Source organism: Nerophis lumbriciformis, linkage group LG11 (genome assembly GCF_033978685.3).
Source record: "Nerophis lumbriciformis linkage group LG11, RoL_Nlum_v2.1, whole genome shotgun sequence".
Taxonomy (NCBI): Eukaryota; Metazoa; Chordata; class Actinopteri; order Syngnathiformes; family Syngnathidae; genus Nerophis; species Nerophis lumbriciformis.
In genome coordinates, this window is record NC_084558.2 from 1,145,900 (window position 1) to 1,165,431 (window position 19,532).

At 36.9% G+C, this 19,532-nt stretch overlaps 2 protein-coding genes across 5 annotated transcripts in view; both read right to left on the reverse strand.

Moving 5' to 3' along the window:
- Window positions 1–19,532, reverse strand: part of LOC133610933 (stonustoxin subunit beta-like) — a 460,649-nt gene that overhangs the window by 359,671 nt on the left and 81,446 nt on the right. The gene's annotated exons all lie outside the window — the stretch shown is intronic.
- LOC133610928 (voltage-gated potassium channel KCNC1-like) overlaps window positions 1–19,532 on the reverse strand; it is a 142,831-nt gene that overhangs the window by 15,262 nt on the left and 108,037 nt on the right. The window lies entirely within an intron of this gene.

Genomic DNA, 19,532 nt, shown 5'->3' on the forward strand with positions numbered 1-19,532 from the left:
TGCTTGTTTATCAACAACTTTAGCATTTTATTCATTACATTTTGAAGCTCTCAGAAGCCAAGTTATGTTATATTCCTTAATATTTATTTATGCAAGTTTGAAGTATCAATTATCTAAACACAGTTTTGTTTGCATATTTTCAGGATATATATATATATATATATATATATATATATATATATATATATATATATATATATATATATATATATATATATATATATGTCTTAATAAGGTTATCCAAAAAATAGTGCTCGATACCGTAGTAGAGCGCAATATATGTATGTGTGGGGAAAAAAATCACAAGACTATTTCATCTCTACAGGCCTGTTTCATGAGGGGGGGTACCCTCAATCGTCAGGAGATTTTAATGGGAGCATTCGCATACCATGGTTTATATAGGGCACAGAGTGGGTGGGTACAGGCTGGCCTAGGGGCGTGGTGATTGGCTCATGTGTTACCTAGGAGGTGTTTCCGTCTATGGCGGCATGTTGTTACAATTTCGCTGCGCTTGTTGAGGGATGACAGGTCTGGACGGTAAATAATAAACAGCAACCCCCCCGTACCAAAAAGCCCTTGATGAAAGCGGATACAATTTCACCCTCACCTATGAACCCACGCCAGGAAACCAGCCAAAAAAGAACAGAAAACGAAACGGCATCATCTGGTACAACCCCCCATACAGCAAAAACGTCTCAACGAACATTGGACACAAATTCCTCAATCTGATTGACAAACACTTTCCCAAAGACAACAACCTAAGAAAAGTATTCAACAAGAACAACATCAAATTGAGCTACAGCTGCATGAACAATATACGACAAATCATCTCAAACCACAACCAAACAATTGCAAATGAGCCGTCGACCCCCAGTCAGAACGACTCCAAAACCAACAAAGCATGTAACTGTCGAAAGAAACCTGATTGCCCCCTCAACGGGGGATGCTTACAAACATCAGTTGTCTACCAATCTAAGGTAATACGCAAGGACATTAACACATCCGACACATATGTAGGATTAACCGAGGGTGAATTCAAAACCAGATGGAACAACCACAAGGCTTCTTTCAGGAACAAAAACCTGCGAAATACCACAGAACTCAGCAAACACATTTGGGACCTCAAAGACAATAATGTTGAATATTCAATAACATGGCAAATTCTTGCATCCAGCACACCTTACAATAGTGGTAATAAAAGATGCAACCTATGCTTGAAAGAGAAACTGTTTATTATTTACCGTCCAGACCTGTCATCCCTCAACAAGCGCAGCGAAATTGTAACAACATGCCGCCATAGACGGAAACACCTCCTAGGTAACACATGAGCCAATCACCACGCCCCTAGGCCAGCCTGTACCCACCCACTCTGTGCCCTATATAAACCATGGTATGCGAATGCTCCCATTAAAATCTCCTGACGATTGAGGGTACCCCCCCTCATGAAACAGGCCTGTAGAGATGAAATAGTCTTGTGATTTTTTTCCCCACACATACATATATATATATATATATATATATATATATGAAATACTTGACTTGGTGAATTCTAGCTGTCAATATACTCATCCCCTCTTAACCACGCACCGCTCCACCGCCGACCACAACCCCCACCCACCCACCTCCTGAAATCGTAGGTCTCAAGGTTGGCAAGTATGACGATTACTTAAAACAAGAAAAAGAAAGACCCAGCATCGCCGTACTGCCCTGGCAGTTTTAGTTTATTTTATACATTTTTGGGGGGTTGCAGCAGGTCAAAAGTAAAACCCAGTAAATTTACAGGAAACCAAACAGGAGGGTGACGGGAAAGAAATGCAAAATCCAGTAGTTTCCCTAGGAAAACAAGAGGGTTGACATTCCATCAAGTCATGGCTAATGGCATTTATTTGAAAAAGTTTATGCCACCAGTAAGATGTTTAATAGAGGTGAGGCATTTAATTGTACAAATGTGTTGTGGTCCAGTGCATTGAGATAGTTCACCTTCATCATGAAGAGAATCGGGGCAATTATTTAAGGTCAGGCATTTATTTAAATGTTTTAATTGAACGATATACTCACCAAATGACTCTAACAGCATATTCTATATATTATCTTTTTTTTTTTTTTTTTAGATAAAGATTATTTAAAATGTGTTTACTTACTATGGTATTTCATTTATTTATTATTTATTTATCCACTGTTCTGTTACAGAGAACAAGGAAAGGGGATAAAATTGCTATGGTATAAAAAGGGCTGGATTAAATAAGATCAGCTTCTTCCTACTCCTTTTCGGACGTGCTGTAATGAAACAACTGGAAATATGTGATGCATTACATTGTATCGTATCCATGTTCGAAATAAACTGCAACGGAACTGAACTGAACTAAACAATTATTTTAAGGTCATTTCAGTTTTAGTCTTATATTCACTCTTAGGTCATGTGTCTTTTTTTTCTGGAATTACTTTCTTTCGGCTTCTGACTGACTAAAATGGCCTCCATTAAAAAAAATACCTAGGTGCATGCGTCGTCAGATTACAAAAGACAAAAACAAGATTAAAAAGTTTTAAAACTTCAAATGGTCAACATGTAACAAATTCCGCCCTTGAAAAAAAACCTTCTTTATTTTCCGGACAAATTGCAACAGAGATTTTTTTAGTTTTTTGCAGTGGGAAAAGACACTAACTTCAGGTAAATTACTGTCAACATGTATTTTTGGGGGGTGGTTCTAGGCAGGCATATATGAGGGGGCAGTCAGAAGTGTGAAGGGGGCATCACGTGTACACGATGCTCCATCACTTTTTTTCCTGTGGCAACACAGTAGTAACATTGCCTTCTTTGCCGAATTTGGTTGTTAGCCACAATGTGGGCCTGATTCACTAAGATCCAAATACCCTGCGCTAAACAGCGTGTGCAATCCATAAAATAGTGTGTAGTATTCGTGGGCGTGTAGCGTGTGATTTACTAAGACTGCGTGTGCAATTGAAAAGTGGTGCGGATCGCCTTATTTAAAGGGGAACATTATCACCAGACCTATGTAATCGTCAATATATACCTTGATGTTGCAGAAAAAAGACCATTTATTTTTTTAACCGATTTCCGAACTCTAAATGGGTGAATTTTGGCGAATTAAACGCCTTTCTATTATTCGCTCTCGGAGCGACGTTGTGACGTCACATCGGGAAGCAATCCGCCATTTTCTCACTTTCGTCGGTGTTTTGTCGGAGGGTGTAACAACACGAACAGGGACGGATTCAAGTTGCACCAGTGGCCCAAAGATGCGAAAGTGGCAAGAAATTGGACGATATTTGTTCAAAATACGAGGCTGTGGGGAAAGCCGACGAAATGGTCAGTCGTTTGTTCCGCACACTTTACCGACGAAAGCTATGCTACGACAGAGATGGCAAGAATGTGTGGATATCCTGCGACACTCAAAGCAGATGCTGACATCAACTCCAAAACTGGACACATCAGCATTCAGGAAAAGAGAGCGGATGAGGGTATGTCTACAGAATATATTAATTGATGAAAACTTTATTCATTACTCGCGGTTTTACGTAAATTATTATACATAAACTGTGTTTACCAATAATTTAGCTTAAAAACATTTAAATGTGCATGCACAACATGCACTCTCAAAGTGCATGTTGTTGCCATTTCATATGCTGTAAACCTAGTTCATAGTTGTTAGTTTCCTTTAATGCCAAACAAACACATACCAATCGTTGGTTAGAGGGCGATCGCCGAATTCGTCCACGCTGGCTGTCGTGTCGTTTTCGTCGGTTTCGCTTGCATACGGTTCAAACCGATATGGCTCAATAGCTTCAGTTTCTTCTTCAATTTCGTTTTCGCTACCTGCCTCCACACTACAACCATCCGTTTCAATACATGCGTAATCTGTTGAATCGCTTAAGCCGCTGAAATCCGAGTCTGAATCCGAGCTAATGTCGCTATATCTTGCTGTTCTATCCGCCATGTTTGTTTGTATCGGCATCACTATGTGACGTCACAGGAAAATGGACGGGTGTATATAACGATGGTTAAAATCAGGCACTTTGAAGCTTTTTTTAGGGATATTGCGTGATGGGTAAAATTTTGAAAAAAACTTCGAAAAATAAAATAAGCCACTGGGAACTGATTTTTAATGGTTTTAACCCTTCTGAAATTGTGATAATGTTCCCCTTTAAATGTGGATTTTGCGTGGGGAATCACCACAGAGACACTCTCATTTACTGCACATTCATGTTATCATACGTTTTCAAACATGCACGAGACATCTACCACTTTTTATGGGCATTTTAGAAGCATTCGTGTCGTGCATCCATATTGACACCATTTCTTTTTTCTATTTCTTTTTGTTTTTAACCGCTGAAGGTGTCCCGTGCAAAACTGTCCGACCGGAACTCTCTAATAACTAAAGTTCCTTGGGTGAATAATGGAAACTCACTACACCGGTAGTTTTTAGGGCTTCCACGGGGAGAGAGGCTGCACTGAATCCACTCAATACACAAAAAATGCATACTTCAAGAAGTTGTTTTTTTTCCAAATAAGAAATATTTTCAAATGTAATGTTTGAATGAGGATTGTCGTCTGTCCATCGTGTGTCTGTGCAGCACGAGCATTGATCCTGCAGCCGTGTGCGGAACTGTCAGTTTGCACAGTTACTAAATAAAACACAAAATAGTGTTGGAAAATCTGAGCTTTTTCCACCGATCTACATTACGTATTTAGATATGATTGGATTTCGTTTCTGACAACTTTAAGTCTCGATTTTAATTCGTCGACACTGGTTTACTGAGGGCTGAAGTGTGAATATCTTTGTGTGTGCGGACTCGCAGAGTCACAGCCTCTAACACAGCGGAGGGACAGAAAAGAAGAAAGGTAATATTATACCAGTGTTGTAGCGTGACCCTTTTTCAACGGATTTTTACGCTACTGCGGATAATTTTGGCAACTTGTCAAAAATAAATTTTGTGGGTATATTAAAATGTAGTTCAAACTAGTGTTGTCCCGATACCAATATTTTAGTACCGGTACCAAAATTATTTCGATACTTTTCGGTACTTTTCTAAATAAAAGGTACCACAAAAAAGTGCATTCTTGGCTTTATTTTAACAAAAAAATCTTAGGGTACATTAAACATATGTTTCTTATTGCAAGTTTGTCCTTAAATAAAATAGTGAACAAACAAGACAACTTGTCTTTTAGTAGTAAGTAAGCAAACAAAGACTCCTAATTCGTCGGCTGACATATGCAGAAACATATTGTGTCATTTATCATTCTATTATTTTGTCAACATTATTAAGGACAAGTGGTAGAAAATGAATTATTAATCTACTTGTTCATTTACTGTTAATATCTGCTTACTTTCTCTTTTAAGATGTTATATCTACACTTCTGTTAAAATGTAATAATCACGTATTCTTCTGTTTGAATGCTTTACATTAGTTTTGGATGATACCACAAATTTGGGTATCAATCCGATACCAAGTCGTTACAGGATCATACATTGGTCATATTCAAAGTCCTCATGTGTCCAGGGACATATTTCCTGAGTTTATAAACATAATATTAATTAAAAAAATAAAAATGACAAAAAATATTGACGTAATCATAGTAGATACGCTATTGTACTCGGTATCATTACAGTGGATGTCATGTGTAGATCCACCAATGGCGTTTCTTTACATTTTGACGCCGGTGAGCTACGGTTTGTAGTCAAGCATGTTTAGCTATTCCTCGTCCTGCAGGGATGATACTTGTAAGAAACTCACTTTATTTGTCGCCATGGAGGCGAGGATTAGTGATTTAGAAGTAGCTAAAACACTGCCGACTGCGGATAGACGTTAGCCGCGAGCTAGCTAGCCATGTTTTAAAACGCCTCTTCCTGAGGGCGTTTCAGTGTTATAACTTCACCTTTATCTTTAGTTTTTAAGCCAAAATGGGTCCGTTCTCCCTTTTCTGTCTACACACCGTGTCTGCTTGTAAGTACTCTGTGATTGTGCGCTGCCAAACATGCTCCTCTGCTTGTAAAACCAGCAATGACACGACGTTACGACGACAGGGGATTGGGGGTATAATACCGAACATGATTCATTAGTATCGCGGTACTATACTAACACCGGTATACCGTACAACCCTACTTCAAACACTTCTAGACATTTATTTGAGGGCGCTGTGCCCCCTCTTGCCCCTGCGTAGAGCCGTGTGGTGGTCGTGTCCTTTCCCACTGTGGATTCAGTGCGTGAGACGGCATGCAAACGTGAAGTTCCGACAGACTGCAGTGAGTCAGGTGAAGTGAAGAACGCCACTGGGGGAGGGCGGCGCTCAATCTGAGCTATCAATGGCTTGGTGATGGGTATTAGGTGTAAGCCTTTAATGCATTTTGCCGTTCTCCAGTTTAAAATAAAAATCAGCATTTGAGAACAGAAGAAATGCAGCTATGTATTTTATGTCCAACATAAAGCAGAGCCAGCCCTTCAATGACGCTTCGATTGACCCAACGACAAATAAAAGCCCTTTCCTCTTCTCCTTGTTTCTTGTTTAACTCTGACACGCTCGGGCGCATTAGCCCAATAGCACCTCAGTGAAATATTGATGAGGCCTCCATAGCGCTCGGCAATTCTAAAAAACCAACACCAAAAATGATAAGCTGGGTTTAGGAAGATTTCTGGAGCGCATTGCACTAACGAGAAGTAAGAGGAGGGTGCAACGCAGCAATCAGCTAAACTGGTCGTCTGCTAAATAAACTGCTAAAAAAAAAAAAAGGCTATAAAGGTCTAAGTTCGTCTACCAATTTTCAAACAAAAATATTACATTTAATTAAAAGTGGCTGCGCTGTGTGCCACTCCATAGCAGTGTGAAATACCCCAGTCACGGGTATTCACAAATACTTTGGTAACACTTTAGTATGGGGAACATATTCACCATTAATTAGTTGCTTATTAACATGCAAATTAGTAACATATTGGCTCTTAATTAGTCATTATTAAGTACTTATTAATGCCTTATGGTAACACTTTAGTAGGGGGAACATATTCACCATTAATTAGTTGCTTATGAACAAGCAAATTAGTAACATTTTTGCTCTTAATTAGTCATTAAGTACTTAGGGTAACACTTTAGTAGGGGGAATATATTCGCCATTAATTAGTTGCTTATTAACATGCAAATTAGAAACATATTGGCTCTTAATAAGTCATTATTAAGTATTTATTAATGCCTTATTCTGCATGGCCTTATTATACAAGCAATAAGCCATTAAGTAAGAGTCTTCCCTCAATAACCTCAGAATTATTGCTTATTAGTAACCCTAACCCTAATATGTTCCCCTAGTGTCCAAATAACTCTTAATTAAGTCTTTGTTACATAGAATATGTTCCCCATACTAAGATGTTACCAATACTTTTATTTCTCTACATTTTTGTGTATAATGAAGAATTTTAAACACTTGTCAAGTGTGATTCAATGATGGGTCAAAAATAAAAGATGAAATAAATGAAGAATGAATATGTGTGTCATACATGAATATTAGTGCTGTCAGTGTCAAACCATACTTTTCTTTCGATTAAATTAATCACTTTGGAATTTGGATTAATCACGATTAATCACAGTTGCTACAAAAGCATTGCCAGTGTTGTTTGTACAAGTAGCACTTTAGCGGGGCTCACTTGGTAGAGCGGCCGTGCCAGCAACTTGAGGGTTCCAGGTTTGATCCCTGCTTCAGCCACACTAGTCATTGCTGTTGTGTCTTTAGGCAAGACGCTTAACCCACCTGCTCCCAGTGCCACCCACACTGGTTTATATCTAACTTAAAGGGGAACTGCACTTTTTTGGGGAATCCTTATGAAAGACATGACGATGGATGTATTTTTTTTTAAATGCATTATAAATATTAAATAAATGCAACGTTTGCTTTTTTTAAAACAGCATCAAAGATTATTACTCACTGACGACTTTGTGAGAGCCAACAAACACAATAAAGCATCACTTACTGTACAAGGTCTGCTGTCGATAGGATGCCGACTGCTAGGAAGTTATTCCCATTTAGATGAAGAATGACTAATAATCCTCACGAATAAAAAGGGGGTGGATCCAAACATCTTTTTGGGTTATTTTCGCCATTTCCGGGTTTAAATTGGCTGTCAAAGTGTACCAACTTGTCGGGTTACATCCACAGCCTTCTTCTATCCAGGTGAGAGGCATGATTTATGATCTAACAGTGAGCAAGGAAACACCTCACCAGTCGATCATGTCGAAATTGTACACAAGCTAGGGATCACGGTGCCGCTATAAAATAGTTTGTCTGCGTAAGCGCTTATAATAACAATATCACTAATACTTGGTTAATATTCAAGTCACGAAATGTAAATGGAGTATTGTTGGCGGTTTTTGAATGGTATTTCTTGGGTTTTATGGACAGAATAGAGGACCTCCCATTGGGTTCGCTGTAAGCGGACTTTAATTTGTGTTTATTAGGGCCCGCAATGGCCCATTGCAAAAGGACTCCCAAAGGGAGTCCTTATGCAATGGGACATAAGGACCTATTGTTATTCTAAGGTTTTATTATTATTCTTTCTTTCTTCTTCCGCCGCCTCTTTGAGCACTAATTTGACCCACTTAACATGCTTCAAAACTCACCATATTTGACCCACACATCAGGACCTGCGAAAATTGCCTTTTAATAAAAAAACCAAACCCCAAAACTCAAAATTGTGCTCTAGCGCCCCCTAGGAAGAAGAAAAAACTACGTTGCCTGTAACTCCCACTAGGAAGGTCGGAGAGACATGAAACAAAAACCTTTATGTAGGTCTGACTTAGATCTACATTTCACAATTGTATATTCTCGGGTTAAAATCAACAGGAAGTTGGCAATTCCCCCTTCAACACAAAAAAGTACTAAAAACAGTCACTTTTGCCTCTTTTAGCTGTAATTTGACCCCCTTAACATGCCTCAAAACTCACCGAACTTAACACACACATCAGGACTGGCTAAAACTGTGATCTAATGAAAAAACCTAACCCCAAATCTAAAAATTGTGCTCTACAGCAATTTTTTTATAAAAACCACAAAAAAGTGCTCCTCGGATGAAAAATCTGACAAAACTGCCTTTAACTCCCACTGGGAAGGTCGGAGAGAGATGAAACAAAAACCTCTATGTAGGTCTCACTTAGACCTACATTTCATAAATTGACAACCCCCAGCAAAAATCAACAGGAAGTTTGTTATTCCCCCTTCAAAACAAAATTTTTGTAAAAACCGGTCACCTTTCTTCAAAATCTATCTCCTCTGAGCGCGTTTGTCGTTTCGCCTTCGAACTAACACAGGTGAGAGATTAAACCCTTGTGATTAAAAGTATAGATGGGATTTTTAATACCTGCTCCGGTTTTGATTTTATGACCCTTCAAAGACCCGCTACACTGCTGCTGCGTAGCTGCTGGTTTTTTAAGATGGCTGCTCAAAAGCAGGAAGCACCAACGTGCCCACACAATGCAGACAAGGTAGGTACACTAGACAAAAGTCTTGGGACACTTCAGACTAAAAGTAGACAAAAGTATTGGGACACTTAGCACCTGCCAAATACGCGGGCCCGTCCAACGCTGCTTGCAGCTTTAATTTACAATTTAGAATGCGTTAAAAAAAAATCCATCGGTCATTTTGTCTTTCATACTGATTGTGAACAATAGGCAAAATTCCAAAAAAGCGCAGTTCCCCTTTAAAGATGTAGATAATGGGTTTCATAATGTAAAGCGCTTTGAGTCACTAAAGAAAAGCGCTATATACATATAATTCAGTTGAGGCTGCCTCAAAAATGTGATTTGCTTTTAGACGTTATTTTGAACTTGTACTGCGACCGATTTACGGCAAATTTTGCTTCAAAATACACCCCAGCGGAACCTAACTTGCATGTACCGCAGCAATCAATTCTTATAGCGTATCTAGGCAACCATTTACTGCTTAAAGGGGAACATTATCACCAGACCTATGTAAGCGTCTATATATACCTTGATGTTGCAGAAAAAAGACCTTCTTTTTTTTTTAACCGATTTCCGAACTCTAAATGGGTGAATTTTGGCGAATTAAACACCTTTCTATTATTCGCTCTCGGAGGGTGTAACAACACGAACAGGGACGGATTCAAGTTGCACCAGTGGCCCAAAGATGCGAAAGTGGCAAGAGATTGGACGAAATTTGTTCAAAATATGAGGCTGTGGGGAAAGTCGACGAAATGGTCAGTCGTTTGTTCCGCACACTTTACCGACGAAAGCTATGCTACGACAGAGATGGCAAGAATGTGTGGATATCCTGCGAAACACTCAAAGCAGATGCTGACATCAACTCCAAAACTGGACGGATCAGCTTTCAGGAAAAGAGAGCGGATGAGGGTATGTCTACAGAATATATTAATTGATGAAAACTTGATTCATTACTCGCGGTTTTACGTAAATTATTATACACAAACTGTGTTTACCAATAATTTAGCTTAAAAACATTTATTTTTTTCAATCATTTGAGTACATTTTGTGTCTATTTAGGTATGGTTAACCTGAGTGCTGAAATCGTGGAAAAATATATGTTCTTAGCGCGCCTGAAATGGGCTGTCTGCACTCTCAAAGTGCATGTTGTTGCCAAATGTATTTCATATGCTGTAAACCTAGTTCATAGTTGTTAGTTTCCTTTAATGCCAAACAAACACATACCAATCGTTGGTTAGAAGGCGATCGCCGAATTCGTCCACGCTGGCTGTCGTGTCGTTTTCGTCGGTTTCGCTTGCATACGGTTCAAACCGATATGGCTCAATAGCTTCAGTTTCTTCTTCAATTTCGTTTTCGCTACCTGCCTCCACACTACAACCATCCGTTTCAATACATGCGTAATCTGTTGAATCGCTTAACCCGCTGAAATCCGAGTCTGAATCCGAGCTAATGTTCTACCCGCCATGTTTGTTTGTATTGGCATCACTGTGTGATGTCACAGGAAAATGAACAGGTGTATATAACGATGGTTAAAATCAGGCACTTTGATGCGTGATGGGTACAATTTTGAAAAAAACTTCGAAAAATAAAATAAGCCACTGGGAACTGATTTTTAATGGTTTCAACCCTTCTGAAATTGTGATAATGTTCCCCTTTAAAGGCGCAATAATCTGCATTTATACATGGTTAATGCGATATTTTTTGTGATGAATCCTATGTGTTAACGTGTTAAATTTGACAGCCTTAAAAATACATCTTATGGAACAAAAAGGTAGTTTGTGTATGAGTTTTTATGTAAATCAGAAACATCAAAAAAGTTTCCTTAAATGAACGTAAAAGTCACTGCAGTCGACTCATCGCCGCGGTAATAAGGCTTTTTCTAACAAACGCCAACATGGCGTTGGTGCCGGTTCACGTAATAGTCACACTTTGCTCCGCACAATGGAGCGATGTGCGTACATACAGTACTCACGGACAGTACCTACCTACAGTCAGACTTTAAGATACACTTGCACTGCAGTGGTGGCCTGGAGATGGGATGGAAGAATGAATGTTAGTCACAGAAGCTTATGGAAGCTTACGGGGAAATGGAGGCTTCAGGAGGAAAAGAAGGGATGAAATAACTGCAAATAATCCGATCAGACTCTTATTAAAGAAAAATAAACTAATTTATTTTGAATGAAACTATCATAGAATTCCTCAAATAGTGAACCGCGGTGTTTAAGTCAACAACTGCACAAAGTATCTGGCTGTTATTAAAGGTAAGGCGTTCAATCATCAGTCATGTAGTATATTTTCCCCAAATAGATGAGCAATTAATAAATGAATAGGAATGAATCTTGGCCGGATGTGTTTGTTTAACTAAATGCAGAGTATTTGGTGTTTATCAAAGGTAAGATGTTTAAAATGTTATTTATCTCTTTAAGAGATTGTTTAGTTATTGTACCAGTCCTGGCAAAACCTACTATATACAGGTAAAAGCCAGTAAATTAGAATATTTTGAAAAACTTGATTTATTTCAGTAATTGCATTCAAAAGGTGTAACTTGTACATTATATTTATTCATTGCACACAGACTGATGCATTCAAATGTTTATTTCATTTAATTTTGATGATTTGAAGTGGCAACAAATGAAAATCCAAAATTCCGTGTGTCACAAAATTTGAATATTACTTAAGGCTAATACAAAAAAGGGATTTTTAGAAATGTTGGTCAACTGAAAAGTATGAAAATGAAAAATATGAGCATGTACAATACTCAATACTTGGTTGGAGCTCCTTTTGCCTCAATTACTGCGTTAATGCGGCGTGGCATGGAGTCGATGAGTTTCTGGCACTGCTCAGGTGTTATGAGAGCCCAGGTTGCTCTGATAGTGGCCTTCAACTCTTCTGCGTTTTTGGGTCTGGCATTCTGCATCTTCCTTTTCACAATACCCCACAGATTTTCTATGGGGCTAAGGTCAGGGGAGTTGGCGGGCCAATTTAGAACAGAAATACCATGGTCCGTAAACCAGGCACGGGTAGATTTTGCGCTGTGTGCAGGCGCCAAGTCCTGTTGGAACTTGAAATCTCCATCTCCATAGAGCAGGTCAGCAGCAGGAAGCATGAAGTGCTCTAAAACTTGCTGGTAGACGGCTGCGTTGACCCTGGATCTCAGGAAACAGAGTGGACCGACACCAGCCATGTCATCTGCTGGTGTCGGTCCACTCTGTTTCCTGAGATCCAGGGTCAACGCAGCCGTCTACCAGCAAGTTTTAGAGCACTTCATGCTTCCTGCTGCTGACCTGCTCTATGGAGATGGAGATTTCAAGTTCCAACAGGACTTGGCGCCTGCACACAGCGCAAAATCTACCCGTGCCTGGTTTACGGACCATGGTATTTCTGTTCTAAATTGGCCCGCCAACTCCCCTGACCTTAGCCCCATAGAAAATCTGTGGGGTATTGTGAAAAGGAAGATGCAGAATGCCAGACCCAAAAACGCAGAAGAGTTGAAGGCCACTATCAGAGCAACCTGGGCTCTCATAACACCTGAGCAGTGCCAGAAACTCATCGACTCCATGCCACGCCGCATTAACGCAGTAATTGAGGCAAAAGGAGCTCCAACCAAGTATTGAGTATTGTACATGCTCATATTTTTCATTTTCATACTTTTCAGTTGGCCAACATTTCTAAAAATCCCATTTTTTGTATTAGCCTTAAGTAATATTCTAATTTTGTGACACACGGAATTTTGGATTTTCATTTGTTGCCACTTCAAATCATCAAAATTAAATGAAATAAACATTTGAATGCATCAGTCTGTGTGCAATGAATAAATATAATGTACAAGTTACACCTTTTGAATGCAATTACTGAAATAAATCAAGTTTTTCAAAATATTCTAATTTACTGGCTTTTACCTGTATAAGAATATTCCCCAAGCAACAAGGTCAATTCCCCCCAAAAATGGATTAACTTGCTGGAATATAAAGACAATATAACATACATCCATAAACCTGGATGCATATGCAAAAGTGCAATATATTTATCTGTACAGTAATCTATTTATATCTGCTTTTTTTATCCTGCACTACCATGAGCTAATGCAACGAAATGTCGTTCTTATCTGTACTGTAAAGTTCAAATTTGAATGACAATAAAAAGGAAGTCTAGTCTAATATGTTGTGTAACATTTTTTTGCCTCGTGTCTCGTAGGGTCGATTTCATCAAATGTAGTGGATCAGGGTTATTGAAAGTAAAGTGTTTATCAGAGGAACACACTATTTTTTTAACCGATATTATTTAATTAATTGCAGGGTACTTTCTTTTTCTTCTAATTAATAATCAATACATCTACTTAATTAAAGTGTCTAAGGGTGTGTATTCATTTGAATGGAGAGGATAAGGTTTTTATTACACTTATTCGAGGAGTGGGATTTTCGGACAATTGTATTTTGATAATGAAATGCAATATTATCATGTATTTGTTATGTTTTTCTACAAAGTATAAATATATGTTAATCATATGGCATACTTAATATTGAAATGTGTTTGTAGAAATGGGCCAGAAAGGCTGATTGACATTCAAAAACACCATTTTTGTTTTGTAACGTTATGATAAAAGTATCCGCGTGTACTTGCAGATGTACATTGGAAGTAAGGCGTTTGTTTCTTCACAGCGGACCGTAGACTAGCGATGAATAGAGGCGTGGTGTCTACCGGGGCAGAGGTCACTATTTGAGGAAAGGTGTGCAAACTTAGAACACAGGGGTTGAACTCAAGGCCCGGGGGCCAGATCTGGCCCGCCACATCAATTTGTGTGGCCCCCGAAAAGGTGGAAATAATATGTGTTAATAAAGCACCATATTTTTCGGACTATAAGTCGCAGTTTTCTTTCATAGTTTGGCCGGGCTCCAATGCGACTTATATATGTTTTTTTCCTTCTTTATTTTGCATTTCTGGCAGGTGCAACTTATACTCCGAAAAATACGGTACCTTACCTTTTCTTAATAAATGTTTTACAAAAATAAATGTACTATGTGTAATTACATATATTTACACTTTAACAAACTCTAATAATAAAACAAAATATTATATCATCATGCATTTCAAAACAATGTTATTGTTCAAAAAAAAGAAAAACATATAAATATCTGCTTGACTTATGATTTCAATCCGACAAATTGTTCATGCAAAAATTGTACAGTAACATTTTTTACATTAAATCCACTTTCGTATTGTTATTCAATATAGAGTAAGGTAACACTTTAGTATGGGGAACATATTCTAAGTAACAAATACTTCATTTAGAGTTATTTGGACACTAGAGGGTTAGGGTTAGGGTTACTAATAAGCAATAATTCTGAGGTTATTGAGGGAAGACTCTTAGTTAATGGCTTACTGTTACCATAAGGCATTAATAAGTACTTAATAATGACTAATTAAGAGCCAATATGTTACTAATTTGCATGTTGATAAGCAACTAATTAATGGTGAATATGTTCCCCATACTAAAGAGTTACCTAGAGTAATAATACACTATACCGTAGATTTTACAGTATAAAAAACTAGCGGTATGTTTTTTTTCCATTCCATTTAATTCCATTTATTTATTTATTTTATATGCTGTAAAAAATGACGGTAAAATTATGGCGACTGAGCTGACCGTTTTTAACAGTACAAATTAAAGATTTAGTTTTGTACGGCGTACATAAAAAAAGACATAATCAACTACATAGACAATTATACACATTTATATTCATACTGTATATTATTCACTGTTAAAGCGGCCCTAAGAGGGCAACCATAACTGCGATGTGGCCCTCAATGAAAACGAGTATGACACGCCCGTCTTCGAGGCATGCATCCGGAAGTCTATTTCCTGTAAAGTCCTTTTTAGCAGTGGAAATATGCGCCTGCTGGTGAAGTCTATTGCAGGGACGGCCACAAGCTGCATCGTTGCAACATGGGATCAATGGGCTGGTAAAGATGCTGCGACTCCTATTACCCACAATTAGATGAACTGATCTGCTCGTGGCCACCGCCGTCCACTGGCAGGCCACAGCGGACCTGAAGCGGGAGCAGGAAATGTGACCGCTTTATTAGGCACACCTCATGTGGCAACTCAATACCGCGCTGACACGGCATGTCACGGTCATAAAGGTCATATCAGTCGTTGTCTTACAGGCGTGCGCTGGCTGGATATGTTGCACTCAGTAAGAAAAGGTTGCGTTTGGGCTTTTCATGCAACCAAAAATGTTGATGGCTTGGAAAATTGCATCACGATTGTTGCCATGGCGACCTGTCATGTTGCGTTAGCGCCAGTGGCTGCGCTAATTAGTGTTCAGGACGCTTGTAGAAACTTTATTAGTATTAACACATTCCTGTGTGGCAGTGATTATTTCAAAATGCAGTACTCAGGAACAGATGTTTTTAAATATATATGTTGTTTTACTTCAACCCTTATAAGGCACTCACTGACTTAATTGGAAATAAAAAAATGTTTGACCCTCAAAATATTTGCAGTACATTTCTACTATGCTTTGAAGTTGAGTAAAGTTCTCAAAAGTGTAAAGATAATAGTTCAGTATATTATAGTACAGTAGATCCCTGTCTATTTACAGTCCAATATTCACTCCCTGGCATAGTTACAGATTTATTTTTGTCTGCTTTAAATTGTATATATATATATATATATATATATATATATATATATATATATATATATATATATATATATATATATATATATATATATATATATATATATATTTACAAAAATATATATATATATATATATATATATATATATATATATATATATATATATAAATATATATATATATATATATATATATATATATATATATATATATATATATATATATATATATATATATATATATATATATATATATATTAGGGCTGCAACAACTAATCGATTAAATCGATTAAAATCGATTATAAAAATAGTTGGCGATTAATTTAGTCATCGATTCGTTGGATCTATGCTATGCGCATGCGTTTATAACAATTATATATATATATATATATATATATATATATATATACATATATATATATATATATATACATACATACATACATACAATTTAAAGCAGACTATGCTAGCAACTATGCTATATATATATATATATATATATATATATATATATATATATATATATATATATATATATATATATATATATATATATATATATATATATATATATATATATATTTACAATTTAAAGCAGACAAAAATAAATCTGTAACTATGCCAGGGAGTGAATGCAGGGGTGTCAAAAGTGTGCATTTTTGTAACATTTTCCTTGTTTTATTTGGCAAGTTGAAAGAACATATGTGGTGCCAGTATGCTGTTTTTTTTCCAATAAAATACTGGAAAGGATAGAAATGTAGTTTGTCTCTTTTATCCGATTATTAAGTAATAATCGACAGATTAATCGATTATCAAATGAATCGTTAGTTGCAGCCCTAATATATATATATATATATATATATATATATATATATATATATATATATATATATATATATATATATATATATATATATATAAAACGATTAATTTGATTAAATTAATCGTTAGTTGCAGCCCTAATATATATATATATATATATATATATATATATATATATATATATAAAACGATTAATTTGATAATCGATTAATCTGTCGATTATTACTTAATAATCGGATAAAAGAGACAAACTACATTTCTATCCTTTCCAGTATTTTATTGGGGGGAAAAACAGAATACTGGCACCACATATGTTCTTTCAACTTGCCAAATAAAACAAGGAAAATGTTACAAAAATGCACACTTTTGACACCCCTGCTATAGATAATAAAAAATTATATCTGATAAATGTATCGATAAAAAGCGGAGCCTGGCGACGCATGCGCGTTTATCATAACTCTCTCGCTCTCTCTGTCTCTGCCCCTCCCTCACCAATGCTGCTGCGCACCTTCACAATTTGTTTTGTTTTTAACCTTATTAACCCTGAACGAACATTGAAAATACACGCAACCCTAACTCAAAATGCCGGACATTTGAGGCATTTAAAAAACACCGCCCGACAGCCCCGCAAAAGAGGACATGTCCGGTGAAAAGAGGACGTATGGTCAGTCTATCCTAGCCCGGTCGGTTTCACGTCCGGTGAAACCGATCGCTGCTAGTCCTCTTTTGCTAACATGCTAGCAGCTAACGGGCTACGATAGACTGACCATGCGTCCTCTTTTCACCGGACATGTCCTCTTTTGTGGAGCTGTCAGGGCGGAGTTTCATAAATGCCTCAAATGTCCGGCATTTTGAGTATTGTTTACACAACGTGCAGTACGCTACTTACCGTGTGGAAACTCGCTCGGTACACTTTCGCACCGAAATGAAACCCCCGTACCGAAACGGTTCGATACAAATACACGTACCGTTACACCCCTATTATTTTGATTATTGTTTCTCAGCTCTTTGTAAATGTTGCAGTTTATAAATAAAGGTAAAAAAATAAAATAAATCCAACGAATCGATGACTAAATTAATCGCCAACTATTTTTATAATCGATTTTAATCGATTAGTTGTTGCAGTCCTAATATATATATATATATTTTTATTTTTTTTTTTTTTTTCAAGAAATTGATTTGACAGTGCAGGAGGAACAGTTGATGCAACTATGAATCCAGCTGAGGGCGCTGTCTGTGTACAATATTGCATACTGTATGCCCGTCATTGTTTCTTCATGTGTAAAACTGAAGTCAAAATCCAATATTAATTATGGCGTTTAGAGTAAAAATAGGAATTATTCATGGGGGTGGGGGACTTTAGCCCAGGGGTGTCCAAACTTTTTCCACTGAGGGCCGTACACTGAGAAATTAAAGCAAGCGGGGCCATCTTGATATTTTTCAATTTAGAGCTCCCCTTAATCTTGGTGAACATTGAAGGTCCAGGGGACCTTAAAGTGTCTCAATCATTAAATAAGTCATATTATTTTAATTTTACTTTCAATGCTTAAATGTCTATGATCTACTTCAGATACACTCGTTTACGTGCACTTTTTGTCAAAACACACTTTTTTAAAGTAAGAAAAACATGAAATATGCAATATTTCCCACCCAAAAAGATTCAAAGTGGAATATTTGATATGAAGTAATTGGAGCCTTGAATATAATTTTTTTTTAATTTCAGTTGATTATGATTTTTGAGCAATGACAGCTTAAATCTCTGTCAATTATAAGTTAGTTGGTTTTTTTAAAAATAACAGTTATGAAGTAAAAAAAAATAAAACAGCCTACATGACAGCTCTTTTGTTTCTTTGTTTTTTAATTATCATTATTATTTTTAATAAGTCTGTCTCAGAAGGAGCAATATTTGCAGAAAATTGTGATGAGATGATATGATAATGGAGACAAGTGTTACAAGCTAAAAACACATATTGTTTGAACTAAAAAAAATACTGTAGTTGGTTGGAGTCCATCAAAACTGGCTATAATAAATAATTAAACATAATGCATGTTGCACTTGCCAATACAAAGGCTGGTCTTAAAGAAAACAAATCTATATTAAATGTAAACTGGGGTGTAGAAAATATCGAAGTGGTCTGTGTACTAAAAATTGTTTCAAAAAATCCTTTTATGATGTTTTTTTATTTTCCACAATTGTTATGTTATTTAATGATAGATGTGCTATGCTAAGTGATGTCTAAACTCTAATCAGAAGAGGAACTATTTAAAAAAAAAAAAGCAAAATGATCTAAATACATATAACTTAGTTGTTTTTTTATAAACAAACAAAACTTAATAAAACATATACTGTACATACAAGAAACACTGTAAATAATCACAAGGAACAAAACAACAAAATGACACACAGGTTGTACACAAATAAGACAACACAAAGAGAAAGAAAGACACGATGGAGGTCCTTGTAGAAGAAGGTCTCCAGTATAGCAGTCAAAGATCATGTACATTAATTAGGGGCCATTTGGCCTGCTGCACTTCAGCCATGCATACATTGCATTTAGAGCACATGAAGCCAGATGGCCCACAATCAAACTTGGAGAAACATTTAAAGCTTTTTCA